This window comes from Phyllostomus hastatus, unplaced genomic scaffold, assembly GCF_019186645.2.
Source record: "Phyllostomus hastatus isolate PE091 unplaced genomic scaffold, TTU_PhHast_1.1 phas_contig_210, whole genome shotgun sequence".
Classification (NCBI taxonomy): Eukaryota; Metazoa; Chordata; class Mammalia; order Chiroptera; family Phyllostomidae; genus Phyllostomus; species Phyllostomus hastatus.
In genome coordinates, this window is record NW_025333737.1 from 21,164,298 (window position 1) to 21,185,419 (window position 21,122).

A 21,122-nucleotide genomic window follows, 5' to 3' on the forward strand; every position below is an offset into this window, starting at 1 on the left:
CTTCTCACCCCCCGCCCCCAAGTTCCTAGCTCTGCAGCCTTCTTCTCTATGTCTGAGAGCCCTCGGTCCCCCTCCCAAATCTGCAGGTTCCACCCTTTAGGACCAATAGGACAAATTCTAACTTTAATTTTTTTTTATTGATTCAAGGGGGGGGAGCAAGAGACATAGAAAGAGGGAGTGAGGGAGGGGGAGAGAGAGAGAGATTGATTTGTTGTTCCATTTCTTTACCCATTCATTGGTTGCTTCTTTTGTGACCTGACAAAAGATGGATCCCACAACCTTGGCATTGGAGGATGAGCTCTATCTAACCAGCTGAGCCACCCAGCCAGAACAGACCAATGGTAACTTTAGGAAAGGAAGATTAAGGATGTTCATTTTGCTGTTCCAGGACATGGCACAAAGCGAAGCTTGCTCTGCAATTAGCTTCGACTTCTTGCCCCTGTACTAGCTTCTGTTGGCTGACTTCTGCCTTGCTCCTGGAACCACAAGTGCCCTTCTGATTATCTACTGCACACTCCCTCCAGGCCTCCCAGAAGTAAGGCTGTGCCCTGCTTCAGCACCTCCCCAAGCCCCACCCAAGACCTGCCGCTGAACTATAGCCGGAGCAACGGCTGCCACCTGCAAACATGCTTTGCTGGTATCAACTCCTACACGTTTGATTTCCAACCACAGCAAACCCATGACAGGCTTGAACAATACTGTTTCAAGCCATTAAAACAATTTTTTTTTATTTACTGATTTTTAGAGAGAGGAAAACATTGACTTATTCCACTTCTTCGTGCCTTCATTGGTTGACTCCTGTATGTGCCCCCACCAGGTAGCAAACCTGCAACCCTGGGGCATCGGGATGAAGTTCCAACTAACTGGCCTACCCAGCCAGGGCCTTCCAAGCCATTTTGAACCCTTCTGTTGTTTGTCCAGGTCACTGTCATCCAGAATCAGAGTCATCTGCTTGTTCTGCACAGCCTCACATCACGTATCCACTTCCTTTTCAAATTTCACAAAAATGGCATTCTCGCTTGATGACCAGTTTTTGTGCCATACTCAGCTTCTTTAATTTCCTCCTCCTTCTCCTCCTCCTCCTCTTCCTTCTTTTCTGTTAGAGCCCAGCGAAACTGAGTTTGATTTTCAGTTACATTCCACTTTCTGACTTAATATCTCTTCAGCTTAATACCAGCATCAGCAACTCACTTTCTTTTCCAAAGGAAAAAACCCACTGCAGTTATCATTATTTTGTAATTACTAAGAAAACATTCTGCACACCCAGCTATTATCAAAAAGCTATAGTCATGCCCCATGAGATGGAATACTGGTCATTCACTCAACTAGTTTCCACATGCTCAGGTGTTTAAGATGTTTGTCCTGGCAAAATGACAAGTGATTGCATGTCATGGATCTTTGGGGTCACTCAGAAGTATTTTAAGTAGTGATTGTGGCACCCACAATGCCAAGGGTGATAATTAATTACCTGCCCTGTTGCTACCCTCTAGCCACCTCTTGTCATGCCTCCTATTACACGAAACAACCACTTATTATCATCGCCTTGCTCCACACAGTCCGTGTGCTGCCTGCCAAACTGGACAGCCTCCCAACGCCCACACGCGTGGGCTGCCTTCCCAGGGCATACCCTGGGCAGGTGTGTCAAGTTCCAGATCCCCACCCCTTTCAGTGCACCTTGTGTCCTCAATGCTCTGGACCAGGTTAGCTAGGGTGGCTGCTATTACCAATAATGCATGAAGCACTGGGTGTACTGACTCATGGAAGCAGTTTTAAATACCTCTGCTTGCTCCAGGGAAATAGATCAAGGGGAAAGAAAGGCATCTGTGAGATATCTTGGGTCATTAAATCAACTCGTATGGGCCATCCTAACCTCTAACAAGTTGAGCGAGATTATCATTGACCACGTTAAAGCCCTCAGATTAAGCTGTGGTTCAAATGCTTGATTCAATGGCACTTTCAGGCACACTATCACTCATTGGACCCCTTGTGTAACCATCGCGTACAGGAGATTTAAGTCCATTTGAATGAAGTTGGAGTGGAACACTTTTATTGTTCTAAGTGATTACAGATTTTATAATCTTTTATCTTAGGATGCATTTTGGTCATATCTTTGACTTACTGTGTGCTAATTCTTTGGTTGGGAGCCCACTGTCCCATTTTAATACTATTCCTTTAAGAAAATAAAATATGTACTTATTTATTTTTCATTGAATACATATTTTAATTTTTAAATGATCCACTCTATCACATCATGAGAGTCCCACCCCTGATGTGGGCACTGGGGCTGTGTGTGCATTGCAGAGAGGGAGGGAATGGGTTTTGTGGAACAGATATGATCCTTGGAAGAGAAGCTCTGTTCTAGGACTTACAACTGTGACAAGTTTCCTAAATGGCAAATAAAAAGGGGGAATCCTGCTGGTTGGGATGACCTTGAGCCAGGTTTCGCCGCAAAGACTCAACGCCTTCAGCTTCCTCCAGATTTCTCCCTATGCAATTTCAGCTCATTCTTTTTTTTTTCTTTTTGTTTTAATCCTTGCCCAAGGATATGCCCATTGATTTCAGAGAATGGGGAAGAGAGGGGGAAAGAGAGAAAGAGAAACATCGATTTGTTGCCCTTTTGTACGTGCCCTGACTGGGAATTGAAACTGTGACCTTCTGATTCATGGGATGATGCCCAATCAACTGAGTCATGCCACCCAGGACTAGGTCTTTTTAAAAAAAATTTATGGAATTGTACACTTTAAGATTTATTTATTTATTTTTAGAGAGAGGGGGAGAGAGGGAGAAAAAGAAGGGAAGGAACAGTGATTGGTTGCCCCAACCGAGGACTGGACCTGCAATGCAGGTCTGTGCCCTGACTGAGAATCGAACTGACAACCTTTGGGTTTGTGGGATGATGCCCAAACAACTGAGCCACACCAGTCAGGGCTCTTGCTTTGTTTTCAATTACAACTTACACTGAACATTATTTTGTATTAGTTTCAGGTGTATAGCATAGGTGTTAGACAGTCACCTACTTTACAAAGTGATCCCCAGTTATTTCATCAGCTCATTTTTGCTCTTACTCTGGACAAAATAGTGCCATTCCTTCTTTTCCTGACCCTGCTTTGACTAGAAGCCTTTTCCAGGGGAAAGATGAAGCCTCAGCCCCTCCTGAGCACCTGTGGTTGGCCAAATAATGCCCTCCAAAGACACGAACATTTTAATTCTCAGAACCTGTGAATATGCTGTCTTACATGGCAAGGGGGCTTGGCAGATGTCATTAAATGGAGGATCTTGAGATGAAGAGATTAATGAGATCCTGGATTGTCTGTACGGGCACAAGATAATCACAAGGGCCCTTCTGCAAAGGATGCAGGAGGGCTATGGTCAGAAAAGCAGATGCGACTATGGAAGCAGAAGCTGGAGTGATGGGACCATGGACCGAGGAAGGTGGACAACCTCTAGAAGCTAGAAAAAACAGGGTAGCAGCGTCTCCGGAAAGAAGGCAGCCTGACCCACATCTTAGCCCGATGAGACCCATTTTGGACTTCTCACCTCCAGAACTGTAAGAGAATACCTCTGTGTTCTCTTCTGCCACTATATTTGGGATGACTTGTTGCGGCAGAACTAGGAAACCAACACAGTGCCACGCAGGCACTGGCTGGGAGGCGGAGACAGAGGGGGTCTCTAGAGCGTGCTGCCCACATGGCAGTCCCTAGCCACATACAGCTCTTGAGCAACTGGGACGTGGCTAGTCTGAACCGAGATGTGCTGCAAGGGTGAAATATGTACCGGGTTTTAGGGCCTTCATGAATATTTTGGACACACTGGGTTAAATATATTATAATTATTTTTACCTGTTTATGTTTACTTGCTCAAAGGTAGCAACTATGAAATTTTAAATGGCCTGTGACTGACAATGTATTGCTATTGATCAGAGCTGCTCTAGAGATTAGCTGAACCTCGCTCCCCCAGCTCATATGCCGCTGCTTCCTGCTGAGCACACCTGCTGAGCACACTGTTGGAAAGGGACCTGAACCTGCCTGGCCTGGGCCCTGGCATCGGGCCTTAAGTTTTTCTTTGTAATTTTTATTTATTGGTTTTAGAGAGAAAGAGGAAAAAAGCGGGGTGGAGAGAGAGAAACACTGATTTGTCATTCCACTTATTGATGCATTCTTTGGTTGATTCTTGTATGTGCTCTGATTGGGGGTTGAACCCCCAACCTTGGTGCATCGGGACAACACTCTAACTGACTGAGCTATCCAGCCAGGGCCCTTAAATTCTGTGGACTGGAGGCCATCTTTAAGAAAAAGAACACAAAATTAGGCTCAGGCCTGGGAATAGTCTGTGCAAATGAGGGAACTTGAAGAGAAACTTCATTGGCCTAATGGGAAATTTGCCTCTGCCCTCTCTGCCCTCTCTCCCAGATCTTCCTCCCTGTCTTTGCTATGCCGGGAATCCCCCTCTCCATAGATCTCTCACCACTTCCTAAGACAACATCCAAAGTGGCCCAGGCAGAAGGGCCCAGGCCTTGAGCTTTAGAAACCTGCATATATCATGGACACAACAGATGGGTGTATTAAGAAATATGAGGGTACCTGTCAGTTGGGATTTGGCACCCGTGCTGGCACAGCACAGCCTATAAACCCTGAGCAACTTTTCTTTTTAACGATTTACACTGTTCAGGTCCTAAGCACTTGCTTCATTACCTTTCTAGCCCCGTGTTCTTGAAACAGAAAAGGGCCGAGACCAGGTGCCGTGAAGATCAGTAGGCTGTGCTGCTGCTGACGCAGAGCCAGACGCTGCTCCAGAGTGCAGGGAGGAGGAAGCACTTAAGAAAAGGAGACAAACCAATTAACTTGTCAAATCGTTCCTCTCAGAATAGATTTTTGTATAGGAGGTATTTCCCTGCGGTATGTGGTTCTGGTGTTTGCCACTGTTGCAAGTGACAGCCAAAAATATTTGTGGCGTTAAATAATTCATGTTACCCTGAATTTTGTGTCTATGTAGGTCTGGGTGCAATAATGGTGGACTCTTATATGAATTGGCCATTAGATGGACACATGTTGGCAACTAGATGCATATGGAGTGCTGGAATTATGAATTTTAATTAAACAGTTAATAAGATGTGAGTTTTCCAAAAGAGTGGATATACATTTCAGCTTTATTTAAATAATTTTGAAAGTGAATACAAGTCAAGATCATCACAGAGACAGACAATACGAAAGTGGAGCTCGGAGAAGACATAGGAAGTGCTTTGCTTCAATTTCAACAGCCTGGGAACAAGGGCGTGAGCCGACCTCTGCTGAGCACCACCCTCATCAAACTTACAGATAGGACTTTCAAACTGTTCGATGAAGATTTCATTACCAACCCGATGAGAATGAAGAAAAAATCTTCCAGCCCACGATTTGAAAACCTCAGAAGAAATCCCTGACACTTCATACTCTTTCAGAAAGGAAGACCTAATTACTGATGAAACAATGAGAACCATTAAAAAAAAAAAGAATTATTCATAAGTCATGACTCAAAGCCAAATGCAAGCCAGGCTTCTCCATTAGCATATAAAGAACACTGCATTTATAAAAGATGCAAATGAATGTGAAAACCAGAAACCTCTAAGCTTATCAGATAGTGATCCTGAAAAGTGTCTGTCACATCCTTCTGACAGTGTGAACAGGTCCCTAGAAAATGCAATCCAATTCAAATTAATGATTACAATGGATTATAATTTTTCCATTGAGCATGGCAGAACATTTAGTACTTAATTTTATAGCAAAGTTATTTTAGCTGGAGAAAGAAATTGTGGAAATAGCTTTTACATGTTTTTATATCCTAAATCCAAAGACAAATGTGTTGTCCCTGCTCTGACAGTTTCACAATGGATTCTGAAGATCAGTCCTGGCCAAGTAAGGTGTTTGTGTCTGGAGACAGGCTCTTGAGCAGAGTGGAACCTCGCTTGCACACAAAAAATACATATGAGCGCTATAACTCATTGTTTAAAAGACTGGATACCTGGCTGGTATGGCTCAGTTGTTTGGAACGTCATCCGTTCACTAAAAGGTTGGGGATTTGATTCCTAGTCAGCGCATGAACCCGGGCTGTGGGGTTGAGGGTTTGATCCCCAGTGGTGGCCTGTATGGGAGGCAACCAATCAATATTTCTCTATCTATCTCCCTTCCTCTCTCTCTCTAAAAAAAATCAATAAATATATTTTTTATTTTATTTTATTTTTTAAAGTCTTTTTTTAAAGATTTTATTTATTTAGTTTTAGAGAGGGAAGGGAGGGAGAAAGAGAGAGAGAGAGAAACATCAATGTGTGGTTGCTGGGGGTAATGGCCTGCAACCCAGGCATGTACCCTGACTGGGAATCGAACCTGCGACACTGGTTCGCATCCAGCGCTCAATCCACTGAGCTACGTCAGCCAGGGCTAATAAATATATTTTTAAAAAAACACTGAATAAACAGCAAAACAAAAATAGTATTTAACAGAGCCCAACAGTGTTCTTATATGATGTATGGTGTTCATATAAAATAATATTAGTGTCCAATTTTTGATCAAGCATAATGATGCTTTTGGTTACAAGCGCCTGGTTTCCCCTGGGATGCTGGCACATCCAGCCCACTCACTAGTGGAGGTTACAGGCAAGGATTCTGTATCCAGCACTGAGACTTCCATAATTACCGTTTGGCTCATGCACTTTGGCTCTCTCTGCCGGGGACCCTTGCTGGTCCCCAGCCACTTGGGAGCACCCTTGAGTTAAGCACAACCCATCCTTCCTCCTGGTGGTTCCCGGCAGCCAACTTCAGTCAGAAGCTTTCACTTTCACAGCTAGGCAAAGCAGGGGAACTGGGTGTGTCCTCTCAGACACCTCAAAGGAAAGCTGGGTCCCAACAGTTAAGAAGCAATTAAAACTGAGGCCACCCCTGCTGGGGAACGGTTTCTAACAGCACAGTACCCCAGCTTCCACCAAGGCGATGCCCAGTCAGATCAGCAGAGATTATAAATGTGATTGGATTAGTATTTCAAAGTTCTGCCTCATCAAATTCTTGGAGGATTCGTTGCACGCTCCACCCTCTGTGACTCTGAGCCCACTCCCTCGGGACCAGAAAACAGGAGGCATAAACAGGACGATTACATGCAAAAGATGCTGCTGGACGAAACAAAGAGGAAGATTGGAAGGCACGCTTGCACGGAAACACCATCCTGTGTTTTTGTCTGTCTTCTTTATGTTTTTAGGACTTCAGTTTTTCTCGTTAGTGTGCCACGAGAATGGGACGGAGTCAGAGGAAATCTGCACTGTAAAATCCTTCTAGGGGGTAACCATTTCTTTCAGTCATTCATCGTTATCTCAAACAGATCTCCTATCAATGATTTTGTAAAGTAATTCTTCCTTATGGAGAAATTCCGAAATATCTAATTGGGGCTTTTTTCTTTTTTAAGAAAAAATGAATTCATTAAAAATTATTTTTCCATCACTATTTATCCCCCCATGCCCTCCACCAAGCCCCCTCCCCCTGGATTTTTTTAATTTTCTTTCCTTTTTTCCTTCTTTATCTTTTTCCTTTATTTTTTTTTCAAGGAGTTTTAGGCTACCAGAAGAATGGAGCAGAAAGTACAGAGAAGGGCCGTCTGCCCCTCTCCCCACATAACAACACACTTTCCCCTCTCATTAACGTCCAGAACTAGTGGGATACAATTGCTACAACGAATGAATCAATACTAATACATTACTATTATCGGAGGTCCACTGTTTACATTAAGCCACATTTTTTGTGTGGCACAGTTACATGGGTTCAGCCAGAGGCACAGTGTCACGCGCAGCATCAGACAGTAGTTCCAATGCCCTAGAAACCCCGTGCTTCCCCTGTGCACTCCTCCGTTCTCGCCCCCACCAAACCCCTGACAACCACTGATCGTTTCGCCGTGTCTTCTATAGTTTTGTCTTTTTCAGCATGTCAGAGAATTAGAATCATACAGGATGTAGCCTTTTCAAACTGGCTTCCTTCTCTTAGCAATACGCATTTAAGGTTCCCCCCTGTCATTTCCTGGTTTGATGGCTCATTTATTTTTACCACTGAAGAATATTTCATGGTCTGGATATCTGACAATTTGTTCATCCGCTCACCTATTGAAGGACATCTCGGTTGCTTCCACGTTTGGGCAGTTATGAGTAAAACTGCTCTAAACATTTGTGTAACCCAACTCATTTGGGTTAGTTCCACGTAGTGTGATTGCTGGATTGTGTATGGAAAGACTATTTACCTTTGTAAGAAATTGCCAAACTGCCTTCCCAAGTGGCTGTACCATTTAGTATTCCTACTTTTTTGGAGTCTCTCTCTTTTTTTTTTTTTTCATTAATGTGCAATGAGAATTTGGAGTCACTCAGAGGAAAACTAAACATAGAGCCCTCCCAGATAATAATTTTTTCTCTGTCATTCAGTTATCTCATACAAATCTAATTCCAATGTTGTTGTTTTTTTAAATAACTCCCCCAAACTGAGAAATTCCAAACTATCTAATTTGGAATCTTCTTCTTTTTTTTCTTACTGTCTTACATTTTCATTATTTTTGAAAAACGTTTTATGATGGAGAATTTTCAACATAGGCAGTTCAAAGAGCAGACAGTCTGCGCGAAGAACTCTATGTGTAAACATCACCTGCCACACCGCCCAGGAACCCCTGGCAAACCCTGTCTCGTCCACACCCCCATCCACTTCTCTTTCCATATTTTCATGTTTTAACTAGTACTTGAACCAAGGTATGTCTTTATTAAATGTATTTCTTTGCTATGGTAAAATTCACATAAAAATAATAAACTGCATTCATTTTAGCATAAAATTCGATAATATTTAACAGATATATACACCATGAAACCACTGCCAGAATCAAAACACAGAATAGTTCTATCCTCCTCCAGATTTCTCGCACCCCTTTTCAGTCCATCCCTCCCTCTGCCTCCGGTCGCGGGCAACCATGATCTGCCCTTTAAATTTTAAAAAAATTTATTTATTTTTAGAGAGAGGGGAAGGGATGGAAAAAGAGAGGGAGAGATACATCAATTGGTTGCCCCTCGCACACGTCCAACTGGGGACATAGCCCACAACCCAGGCATGTGCCCTGACTGGGAATCAAACCGGCGACCTTTCAGTTTAACAGGCCAGTGCTCTATCCACTGAGCCACACCAGCCAGGACCGATCTGCCTTATAAAATTTTTTTTGATAGTATGTATTCCCTCCTGATATTATTTTGAAGCAAATGTCAGATAGCTTATTCTACCTATAAATATTTTAGTATATATCTCTAAGAGAGAAAACCTCCTTTAAACAAATAATGGCGATGCTACTATGCTACAACAAAATCAAAATAATTCCTGAATACTATAAACGAGCTGGTGCAGAGCAGGTATACAGCCTGCACACTAGGGGGACGTCCCCAAGGGCTATGGAAAGGGAGAGAAATGCAGATGGTAAGCAGATCAAACAAGCTTAATCAATTGCTAGCTGCCCCAGGTGTCCCTCCCTTTGCTACACACTGAGCACCCTCCCCCAAGGTTGCCAAATTTAGGAAATAAAAATACAGGATGCTCAGCTGGATAGCTGGATTTGAATTTCAGATAAAATTCAAATGTAATAGGCCTCCAGTATTCTGTCTGGCAACCCTACCTCCCGTCCCTTCCGCCCCCTTGAGAGAGGACAGATGCTCTTCTGGGCCCTAAAGCACACCTCAGCTCCACGTGATCCTGCCTTGGGCACAGGTCTCCGACCCCTAAGTCTAGATACAGAACCGTCATGGACTAGGGGTGTCTAGGGCTGGTAAGTTAGAAAGCAAAGCTCCACTGACCAAGGTGGGACTGGGTACAATGAGTTCAAAGAGACAGAACATCTCCCATTCCCCACCCCATTTCTCCTAGTGAACAGAGACTGGTCTCTGAATCCCTCTCACGTATTTCCAGCTGGCCTGGCTTTGCAGAGCCCAGGCCACAAGCCCCTCTGCCTTTGCCATGGGATCTGAAAGGGAATTTGAGGAACGGGGGAGGGAGCTTTTCCCAGTACTTTCGTGCAAAGCTGTTCTCTGGGTTGTTGGGATCTAAGCGGCTGTTGTTACAACGTGCATCGGGTTTCATTCTGCAGCAGCCCTTTCAGGAATAGGGGGGAAAACCCAGCTTGCTCAGACTCGCTGTATCAAATGGCAACATGTTCTCACCAAGCATGGTCCTCCTCAGAGTTTATTTTGGGTGTGACACACCTTAAGAACCTACTGGTGAGCCCAGCTGCAAAGCCAACTGGGAGATTTGCCAAAGGCAAAAAAATCCTGATGCTCCTTGCTTCTCTGGAAAAAGAGCTCTTTACCTGCCTTTGCAGGTGTCTGCACCTGGCAAAAAGCATCCCATTTGTCACAATTGTTTTAATTGTGACTTTATTTATTGTAAGGTACGTCATTCACACAGAGGAGCAAATAAAGCAGGTATGTACAGTTTAATGCATCATTATAAACTGGCTACCCCATAACCAGCTACCCTGTCTCGAAGAGCACTCAGCCACCCAGAAGCCCCTCCCCATCACATTTCCCTCCTCCTCCAGAGGGCCACTATCCTAACTTGGAGGAATAATGTCCTTACTTTTCTCGTTAGCGTCACTGCTATTTGGGCACTGCTGAAGAAGCCCCTGTAAATGAGATGATATTGTGTGTATTCTTTGTGACTTGTTCCTTCCTCGCGGTTGTTCTTAGACTAGCAATACTTCAGGCTTGTGGATTCAGGAGTCCGTGGTCTTCACGAAGATGACTGGCCTTGAAGTCACACGGACCAGCTTTGGCCCCCTAGCTCAGCCACTTTACTTTCCCATGGTGTGACTCGTCTTTTCCTTCGTTGCCTAATTGGAATGAATTATGCTTCTGGACACGAGCCCCTGGAGAGCAGAGAGTGCACTTCATTTGCCATTCGTTCTGTTCTGAGCAGCTCAGCGGGCCTGGCGCCCGATGAACCTTGGATGGATAAAGCAGTTGTGTTGGGAGGATGTACATGTGAGGACCTATAAGACGACAGCTGACTCAGAGCAAGTGTAGCTAAAATTACTATTGTTATCGGTGTCATTTATTTGAATAAGCACCTGCCAACGGTGGGCAGACTCTAAACTGTCCACCAATGACCCTCACCTCCTGGTGTACTTGTATGTCTCCTGAGTATGGAGTGGATTTATTGACTTGCTTTTAACAAACAGAATGAGGCAGAAGTGATGGGAGGTCACTTCCAAGATCAGATCATAAAAAGCCAGGACTTGTACTTTGAGGCACCCTTCTTACCGTCTCTCGGATTGCTCAGCTGCTGTGTCATAGTCTTATGGATAAGCCCATGTGATGAGGGCCCATGGCCTGCCAATCACCAGGTGGGTGAGCTTGGAAGGTATTCTCAGCCTTCGGATGAGACAGCGGCCCCAGTTACAGCTTGGCTCTAACGTCATGTAAGCTCTTCAGCCGGAGACTCCCAGCCCTGCCTGGATTCTTGACCCCTGGAAACTGGGAGATCACACATGTTTGTTGTTGTTGTTGTTTTAATCTTAAAGTGTGATTTATTTTTTTAAATATATTTTTTAAAGATTTTATTTATTTATTTTTAGAGAGGGAAGGGAAGGAGAAAGAGAGAGAGAGAGAGACGTCAATGTGTGGTTGCTGGGGGCCATGGCCTGCAACCCAGGCACGTGCCCTGACTAGGAATTGAACCTGCGATGCTTTGGTTCGCAGCCCGTGCTCAATCCACTGAGCTACGCCAGCCAGGGATAATGTTTGTTGTATTAAGCTACTACATTTGGGGACAATTTGTTACATAGCAATGGGTAACGAACGCACTGCCTTTTGTTGGGTGAAAGGAGTGCTGGCAATTTTCAGAGCACGGGGCAGGTGAGCAGATGTGCTGTTCAGGTCCCATTTAAGGATGGACTGCTGCCCAAATACAAAGGGTACCGTTAACTGACGGCCTCTGGGGTTCGGCCCAGCTTTCAAGCTGAGATCATGGTCTTCTTGGAGCCCTGTCCTCAGCCAACAGGCGAGCTGGGAGAGTGGGTCCAAGATCTAGCCATACCTGCCCAACATGTGACTGGGCGGGCTTTGCTTCAGGCCCCATGCTGGGCTGGCGGAGACTTTGGCAGGTCTGCTTTGGAGTCTTACCTGACCGTGAGTAACACTTGCCACTAAACCTTCCCATTCTCAACCCCATCATAACCCATGCTTCTTGGATGACCCCTTCTGCCACCAAGGACGGCATCTGCTCTGCAGCAGCCCAAGCTCTCTAGCCATCCCAGACTCCGCCCCTGCTGGCTTTGTGGCACTGGGCAGGTTCTCCCTTCTGAACCTTTTTTCTCCCACGTGAGGTGGGTGATAAAAAGTGTGGGGCTCAGATGGGATGTCGTTTATTGAGTGTGTAACAGAATGCCCAAGTGCTCCTTTTCCATAAAGCTTTATCAGAAGTTAGTTCAATACATTGTCTATTGTATCCATACTAGACTGTGGACATTCATGGGGGACCACACCCCATTATCTTTATGAAAACCCCAAACTACCAAGTGCCACCATAGCACATGCTGTCACACACACAGTACAATTCAAAATTTCACATGACCTGTTTAGACCCTGAGCAGTTCTATAAAGAAGGAGATAAAACTTTGTGAAGCTGTTATGTTATACCAAGGCAAATTGGTGGATTGTACCTCTTCTTTGCATTGGACTTGACCGCATCAGAGGCCTGAACCGCCCCCGAATGCCACCCTTTTCATAAAACCAGACACCAGAATTTTAACATGCCCAAACCTGTCCCTCCCACGGTTGTCTCGCTTTGGTAAATAATTCCAAGGGAAAAAAATGGAAGCCATCCATGGCACCTCCCTCTCTCTTATTCCCTACTTCCAATCCAACATCCTGGTTTATCTATTTGTTCTTCCTTCAAGCCCAAAATCCACCCCCTTTCAGCTCCACCAGTACCACCCCGCCTCTTCTCTCTCCAGCGCCTCCTAATTGGCTTCCTCTTGCATTATCAGGGTTTACAGGCTTTGTGTGAGCTGGTCCCTGCCCTCTCTGCAGTCACACCTCCACTCCCCACACGCCCCCTCCCATTTCAAGCTCCTTCTTGTCTCAGGACCATCCCTCGGGCCCTTCTGTGTTCAGAACTCTCGTAGCCCATCTCTACATTGCAAGCTCCTTTTCCTCCTCCAGGGCTGAGCCTAAACATCACCTGTAACTGCCATCTCAGTCAGGCCGCCTCACTCACAGCCTCCCCAGGACTCTCAACCGCAGCGCCCAGGTCATTTCTTCGGTTGCGTGCACCCCCATTTGTCAGGGCTTATCTGTTTGTGTAGTAAAGGTTTCCCTCAGTTTGCTGAAGCTTCTTCAAGTGCAGGGATCTCAGCTCTCTTGTTCATTCAGTGCCAAGCCCAGCACAGCCTTGGTAAGTATTTGGTAGATGAATGTTCTAGCTAAGAATGTCACTTTTTATTTTTTAAAAGATTTTATTTATTTACTTTTAGAGAGGGGAAGGAAGGGAGAGAGGGAGAGAAACATCAATGTGTGGTTGCCTCTCAAGCGACCCCTACTGGGGACCTGGCGCACAACTCAGGCATGTGCCCTGGACTGGGAATCAAATTGGCAACCCTTTAGTTCGCAGGCTGGCCCTCGATCCACTGAGCCACACCAGCCAGGGCTCACTTTTATTTTTAACAATTATTTTTTCCCCTGTTGCAAAAGCCATACCTTGTTGTCGTATACAAGATTAGAAAGCACAGATTTAAAACAAAACAAAACATGTTATCCCACATTTAGAGAATCGCCATTGGCCTTGACGTGTAGTCTTCTAGGGCATTTTCAGTGCATTTCTGTCCACATACACAGGGACACATGCGCTCCCAAGTCCTTCAGCATTCTGTGATTGCTCTTTCTTGTAACAGCACAGCTAAACTCCTTGGTCTCCAGGCAACGCCCACCGAGGGAAAGCCAGCCATCTGGAGGGGCTATAGGGGCCTTGGCATCCCAGAAGGAGCAACCATTACAAACGACAAAGTCTTCGGGGAGGCCCCAGAGAGCTGGGGAGGGGCAGCCAGCATGGAGGCCTGCCCAAGGCTGGGGGGAAGCGGGAAACGTTTGGCTTGTAGTGAATGTGTTTGGCTGAGTTTATTCGATGTTAGTCAGCTTAGTGTCCCAACAGTTCTCCAAACATCGCTGAAATGACCCAGTCATATTTCAGCCAGCCTCGCCCACAAGATCCCGAGTGAGGCCAGCTGGGCTCCCAGATGACACCCACCGAGTGGGTTTAGCTCCAGCTGACGGGAATGTGGGGAGAACGTGCTGTCCGAGGAGCCCCCAGAGCTGTGTGGAATATGCGCGCGATGCAGCAGAACAGGGCGGGGAGACCCCGGACTGTGTCCCATCACAACGCGTGGACAGGACTGGGCCAGCCAGCTTTCACGGCAGTTCCCCCTCCCAGCAACCCGTCCCGCTGATGAGGTGTGTCTCACCTCTCTCACAGGGAGGGTAAGTGATTCGTCAGCCAGGGGGGCACAGCCAGAGGGGCAGGGCTGGGGGGTTGGACCAAGGATGCTGGGCTCCAGGAAGATGGGGAGGCAGTTAGCCTCGGCACTGCTGAACTTCAGGGCTGTTCCTGACATTGGCCCTGTGTCATTGTTAGGAGACGAGGAAAACAACAACTAACATTCATTGCACTGCGTTAAAATTCTCATGTACGCAGCCTCATTCACTGCACCCATTGACTCTTTAAGGAAGGCACCATCAGTGTCTTGCTTTGGTGGATGAGGAGGTTAAGGTATAGAAACTCTGGATAAGCTGTGTAGGGTCACACGACTAGTAAATGGCCCAGCTAGGATGCAAACCCGGAGAGTCTGACTCCAGAATCCATGTGTTTATGCCCCAAGCTACGCTCCCCCTACCTGAAATAGGGGCTGGCAGCTCTGGGCACTGATTCGACGGTGGTAAAGCCTCGTGCAGGGGCAGGGGGGAGACGGGGTCGCGCTGATAACGAAGGTGAGAGCTTTGGAGTCAGGCAGTGCCGAGTTCCCGTCTGGCTGGCGGCCTGACCTCGAGGACTTCAAGCCTCCTCCTCAGAACAACTCTGGCTGCCATCTCCTTTCTGCCGGTTTCCAGGACTGTGACGTGAACACACGGAGGAACCAAAGGGCCACCCCCCAGCCAGGGCTGTCCTATCTCCTGGGTCCAACTGTCGTGAAGTTTTCAAAGCAGAGCTGGGGGAGGGGACCTATGGCCCATAACTCAAAGGAAATGACAATGCCATTTTATTCTTCAATGCTTCTTTCCAACCAGCTCCCCCTCCCCATGTGTTTGTCACCCCCTCTTTGGTCTTTCCCCCACATTCCTCACCTGGGGTGGCGGGTGGTGGCCCAGAGAGGAACTCCCCCTTCTCCGCGTCTGCTCCTCTCACTGCCCCCTGCCCCGCACCCACCCCCGGGCACACACAGATCCTCTTGGAGTCTTGCCCGGGTTAGCCACCACATTTCTCACCCAGCACTTCCTTTGGTGCCTCCCTTCAACCCAGGCGGCTTGTTAAATTATTTATTCCCAGTAAGTGTCATTCTCCCCCTGTTCCGCTTGGAATCCTGGTTAAGATATTAGGACCCCATTCCCGTGCACCCCTTCCCTGAGGCTTCTTAGAAAAAGTCAGGGAAATGTCTAGCCGGAGCTGTTGTGTCTGTCGGGGGCGGGGTGGGGGCGGGTCCAGCGGCCTGTGCCTGCACTGGCCTTTCCCCCACTTCCCCCTTTTCCAAAGGTCAGACGTTTCAGAGGTCTCAGCAAGTCTGTTTTCCTGTCTGTGGGTGTCTAGCTCCCCGGAACAGCAAAGGGGCTCTGTCTCTGGTGAAGGCTGCCAAAGGTGGGGGGCTGGAATTTCTGAGAAAGCAATTACCTTGAAGGGCCTTCCCTGGAGAACAGGCTCTTTCTCTTCCAAACTGGAAAATTCTCACTTCTTGCCAATTAGTCCAGAGGGCACTTGGAACCCTACCAGCTGAAACACTACAGACCCTTAAAGGGAAAATGAGTAAGGCACAAAGGCAATCTTCCAGGTGCTGCGGCAGCAGGTAAGTGGCTTTTAAAGAAAAAGCACAAGGTAAAAATGAACTGTTACCCTGGTGGAACATACTGGAATATAATGTTAAAACCCACCACTGATGAAAGTTGAATGCAGAACTTTTTTTTTTTCCGCAAGAGAGTGTAGATTTCACTGTCAAGTTCTACAATCATCTTATTCACCCTAGAGAGGAAATAGCCATTCTGAAAAAGACTTATCACACCAGAAACCCTCTGACGTAAATGGCTAATGGGACCTGCTGAAGATTAGCTATTTATCATCATCGTGGAAACGGGTGAGGATGGCTGCATGCTTCTTTTCAATCACATTGGCTTTGGGACACACGACATGTTTCTTTTGAGACAGATTGGCCACCTCTGTCAGGCTTTGCGCAAAACAACGCTCAGCTCCGATTGCTTGCTTTGCCCAGGTGAGCGACAGCCACCAGGAGCCGTCCAGCCTGGAAGGAGGGAGCTCCCTCGGGCTAACACTTTGCCCCCTGTAGTCACAGGCTGGATGCCCCCCTCACCTCTCTTGAAGATGGCTGTGCAAGCACCTGAAGCTTCGATCCGGGGCGAGTTAGGGGGCAGGGAATCTTGCAGAAACTGGCCAGACCCGGGGTTTGACAGAGAGAATGGTGAGAGACAACTCTGGTCCCGGGAGAGTCCTGTACATTAAAGGACATCAAACTAAGCTACACTGCTGATGATATTTAATCCTGGAGAAAGTGGAATCAGCTATTCGCTTGTTGAGCCTGCCCTTGATTTTGACTGCTGACAAACTGTAACGGCAGGAAAGCTCAAGGGCCAGGATTGCAGGTAAACATTGCAGCCAAGTGCTGCTCTCCCTCTGCTGCCCTCTGAAATAACCACTTTCTGAGGAACAGAATAAACCCTGGCTCCCCGGCCCTAACATGCTGCAGATGTGAGCCCCAGAGCGTCCATATTTTCGACAGCTTTGATTTACTGTAAATGACGTATATTCTAACAATACATTCTTTTGACTTGGCACTTTGCTTGCTCCTTTTTAGATCGGCATTTTTAGTTTAAAATATTTTCTCAGTGGTTCCTTTCTCGGGGTTTGACTTGAGCCTTAGCAAATTAAAACAGGTTATTCTTCTCGGAGCAGAGAGATGCCAAACGCCACTTTATTTTCAGTTGCAGCTCTCTCAGGAGGGTCTTTTAGTGGGTCTGGCGGTAGACCCAGTGATCTCTGTTAAGAAGATGAACTGGGAGGTCTTTACCCGGCCCCAACTCCCCTCTCTCCCTTTTCACACGAGGCAACTAAGTTGGAGGTCAGATGTCAGGAACCTGGAGTTTTACTTGGAGTTTCCTGCTGCTGACACTGAAGTTTTATTTTGTGTTGGGATCAGTGATGATTCAGAGGCCAAACTGAAAGGCATGGTCTCAAAGTACATTTGATTTGAAACTTCCCATGGCAGGAATTCTTGACCTCCTGTGTTTATGAAAAAGACTGTAGCAATGCCATTCCCAGTTTCCTTGCTTAGCTGTCCCCCCCCCCCCCACACACACACACAGTTGTATAAACTGTTTATTAGCAGATGAGGCCTTCAGAGTTATTTCTTCATGGGCACACCCACACTGTGACCCCGGGGCCTGCGGTCTTGGTGTGCTGGCCTCCAACACGAAGACCCCAGAGGCGGCGCAGCCCTCTGTGGGCCCGAGTCTTTCCAGCCACTCCAGGTCTTCACGAAGCTTGTTGTCCAGACCCCTGGCCAGGACCTGGCTGTAGTTTCCGTCCTTCCCATCCTGCTGTCTGTGCGAGAACCAGGCTGGGGGCCTGTGCTGGCGCGGGGTCTGCATCATGGTGATCTCCCGTTCCACCTCATCCCCTGGGGGCCTGCTGCCCTCTTGCTGAGGTCGGTGTCTGCTCTCCTCAACACCGCGGAGCACGTCTGCGCCCCACGCCCTTCTCTGCAGTGCTGGCAAAGGCTATTTCCCATCGCCCGTCGATACTGGTGTTGAGTCCTCGCAGAACGTGCTGGCACTTCTCAGGAATCACTGGAGACACGGCTGCAGGGGCGTGGAGGCCTCCCGTGGACGTCTTTTCTTTTCATCGAATTTATTGAGGTGACATTGGTGAATGAAATTATATAGGTTTCAGATGTCCCGTTCTACAATACATCCTCTGTATATTGTATTGTGGGCTCACCACCCCAAGTCAAGTCTCCTTCCAGGGATCCCCTTGACCCTCTCCTGCCTCCCCCACCCCTGCCCTCTGGCAATCACCACACTGTTGTGTCCATAAGTCTTTCTTTCTTTTTGGGGGGGATCTTTTTTTCTCTTTGTTTAATCCCTTCCTCCTTCTTACCCAGCCGCCAACCCCCTTCTCAGTTTCTAAAACCACACTGTGTTAAAATTTTTGAATCCAGTTTGGCTGTACGTGGTAGAAAACCCAAGCGACCAGTGGCGTAAGATAGAAGCTGGTCTTGAGATGGTGCGAAAGTGGTGGCTTCTCTCTTCAACGTTTTCAGGGACCCTCTGGAGTTCCAGTGTCCCCATCTCAGAGAGTCACACAGAAACGTTGTGTGTAATGTGATCTGTAGAATTTGCTTCAAAATAGCACGGGAGGGGAGAAAGTGGCCGAGGTGTGGCTGAGGAGGGACTGGCTGTAGTCAGTGGTTCAGGGGACTGGGCGTTCATCATCTTAATCCTGCTGGGGTGAGCTCCTTGACCCTCCCCCTAGCCTCTCCTCATTCTCTTGTTAATTAACCTAATGTTTTTATTGGAACCTGTAAAACCCACTAGGGGAAGCTGAGACAGCAGATTCAATGTGCTTCTGAAATTATTGCTGATTTTGCAGCGTTAAGGTCACATAGAGTACCCCTGAAAAAGGGGTCACCTTCACCACAGCATTTACCTGAGGAACGGGCATACTCAGCAGGTGAATATCCCGGCGGTCAGAGAGCCAGTGCCACATGGCTTATCCACGGAGCATACCAGCTGCTTTGTGTGGGGTCTTCACTTGACATTCGTGGGGACAGTCAGTTCCCCTTCGCAGAGCTAATGGACCTCACAGCAGCTCTCACCTAGTGCATCTGGCTGGCTGCTTCCCCAGGAATAACATGCTGTGCGTCTGGGCCTTACACAGTTTTGAAAGAAATAATTCAAATGAGTAAATTTGAAGATCTGATTGGCTTTATTGAATGACTCATGAGTCTTGGGCAGCATCCCATCTAGCAAATAGAGAGGTGCTTTGGAGAAGCTGTGCAAGGTGGAGGTTTTGTAGACAAACTGGGGAAGACAAGAAAGTTAGTAGAAATATTCCCTATTTCTTTTGTCCTCAGCCAGCACCATTGTGTAGTAGCAACCCAATTTCCCCTTGACGGTCAGGATCAGTCACCCAGACAGCACTCTGCCTGTTGATTCAATGCCCAGAGAGGCCCAGATGGCAGCTTCATGTTCCAATTCACAGCAATCTTTGACGTGTCTTCTGGTGAGAGCATTTTTCCCTTTGTAACTAAGACCTCTAGAACAGCAGAGGCTGAAGTCACAGGGATGGAAAGCAAAACTTCGGCCATGGATCACTAGGATTAATAGGGAGAGAAATGACTTTTCATTTTTATCCCTTGGTTCGTGGGCTCCCAAATCCAGGGCATGGGAGGAACACCATGCTGATCTGGAGCCTGTACCACTTATGGAGGACATTGCCTCGGTCCTGCCAGGCGTCACCACCTAGCTGGCACTGCAACTGAATCTTCAAAAGGCCATTCAACCATCTGTCAAGGCAGTTGCTTCAAGATGATGGGGAACATGGTAAGACCAGTGACCTCCAAGAGCGTGGGCCCACTGCTTCCTTGCACTGGCTGTGAGTACCGTGATGGCAGATGAGGCATTCTGTAAGGGCACAGATGGTGGTTTCAGTAGAAGCACTGTGGGCAGGGAAAACAAATCCATGTCCAGAGCGAGTGTCAATTCCAGCAAGAACAATTGGCTACCTCTTCCCTAATGAAAGTGGTCCAATGTAATCAACCTAACACCAGGTGGCCAGCTGGGCCCTTTGGGCAATGGCACCATATTAGGGGCTCAGTGTTGTCTTGCCTGTTGGCAGAGCGGGCACTCAGTGGTAGCTTTAGCCAAGTCAGTCTTGGTGAACACAAAGTCCCTGTTGCTGAGCCCATGTGCAACCTATGTCACTGTCACCACGACCACCTGGTACGTGAGTCCACAGGAGCTGCTAGGAAAGAGGCTGATGTCTACAGAAGGGGTCATCTTATGCACCTGATTATTAAAATCTTCCTCGACCCTTTGGGGAGCACTCAAACAGAACACAAGTACTCAGAAAGGCCTGTCATGCCCTGGCTGATGTGGCTCAGTGGATTAAGCGCGAGCCTGCAAGCCAAAGGGTTGATGGTTCGATTCCTAGTCAGGGCACATGCCTGGGTTGAGGGCCAGGTCCCCCAGCAGGGGGCATGTGAGAGGCAACCACACATTGATGTTTCTCTCCTCTTTTTCCCTCCCTTCCCCTCTCCCTAAAAATAAATAAAATCTTGAAAAAAAGAAATATTGGCAACTTTATTTTTTTAAAAAGGTCTGTCCTTATACCTCTTCCTCAGATCTTTCCATTTTCCAGTCTTGTCCCTTGCCGGCCCAACTACCCAGCCAAACCATGATTCGGTGCAGTCTCTTTCCTTCTGGCCACCTCTCCTACCAGGCAAATGAACAAATGGATGCACTGCTCCAAGTTCTGCTCACAGGGAGAATTTCCCTTCATCACTCCAGGTCAGGGCTGTCTTGGAGAGGGACTTCAGTGCTGTAGCTGTCCGCTTTCAGGCCATGCATGCAGATCATGCAGAACCCTCTGTATACCAAGCCTGAGGTTTTCTTACTCAGTCAGCTGATCATAGGGAATTCCTATGAAGGCACGGGTGTGAGCTGAGAGAATGTACAGCAGCAGGAAGAGGGGCCTTGGAAAAATCTGAGAAGTGGCCATAGGACCTTAGGGTAAGAGGTTAACCTTTTCAGGAAAGGATGGAAGGGCTGCCTCTTGCGGTTAAGAAAGGTTTGAGATCCCTAGCTTCATTGAAATCTGCCCT

The 21,122-nt window shown here is 47.2% G+C and overlaps 1 pseudogene; it reads right to left on the bottom strand.

Annotated features, from left to right (window-relative positions):
• Window positions 1–17,642: 17,642 nt before the first annotated feature.
• Window positions 17,643–19,006, bottom strand: LOC123816887 (annotated as a pseudogene).
• Window positions 19,007–21,122: the final 2,116 nt, after the last annotated feature.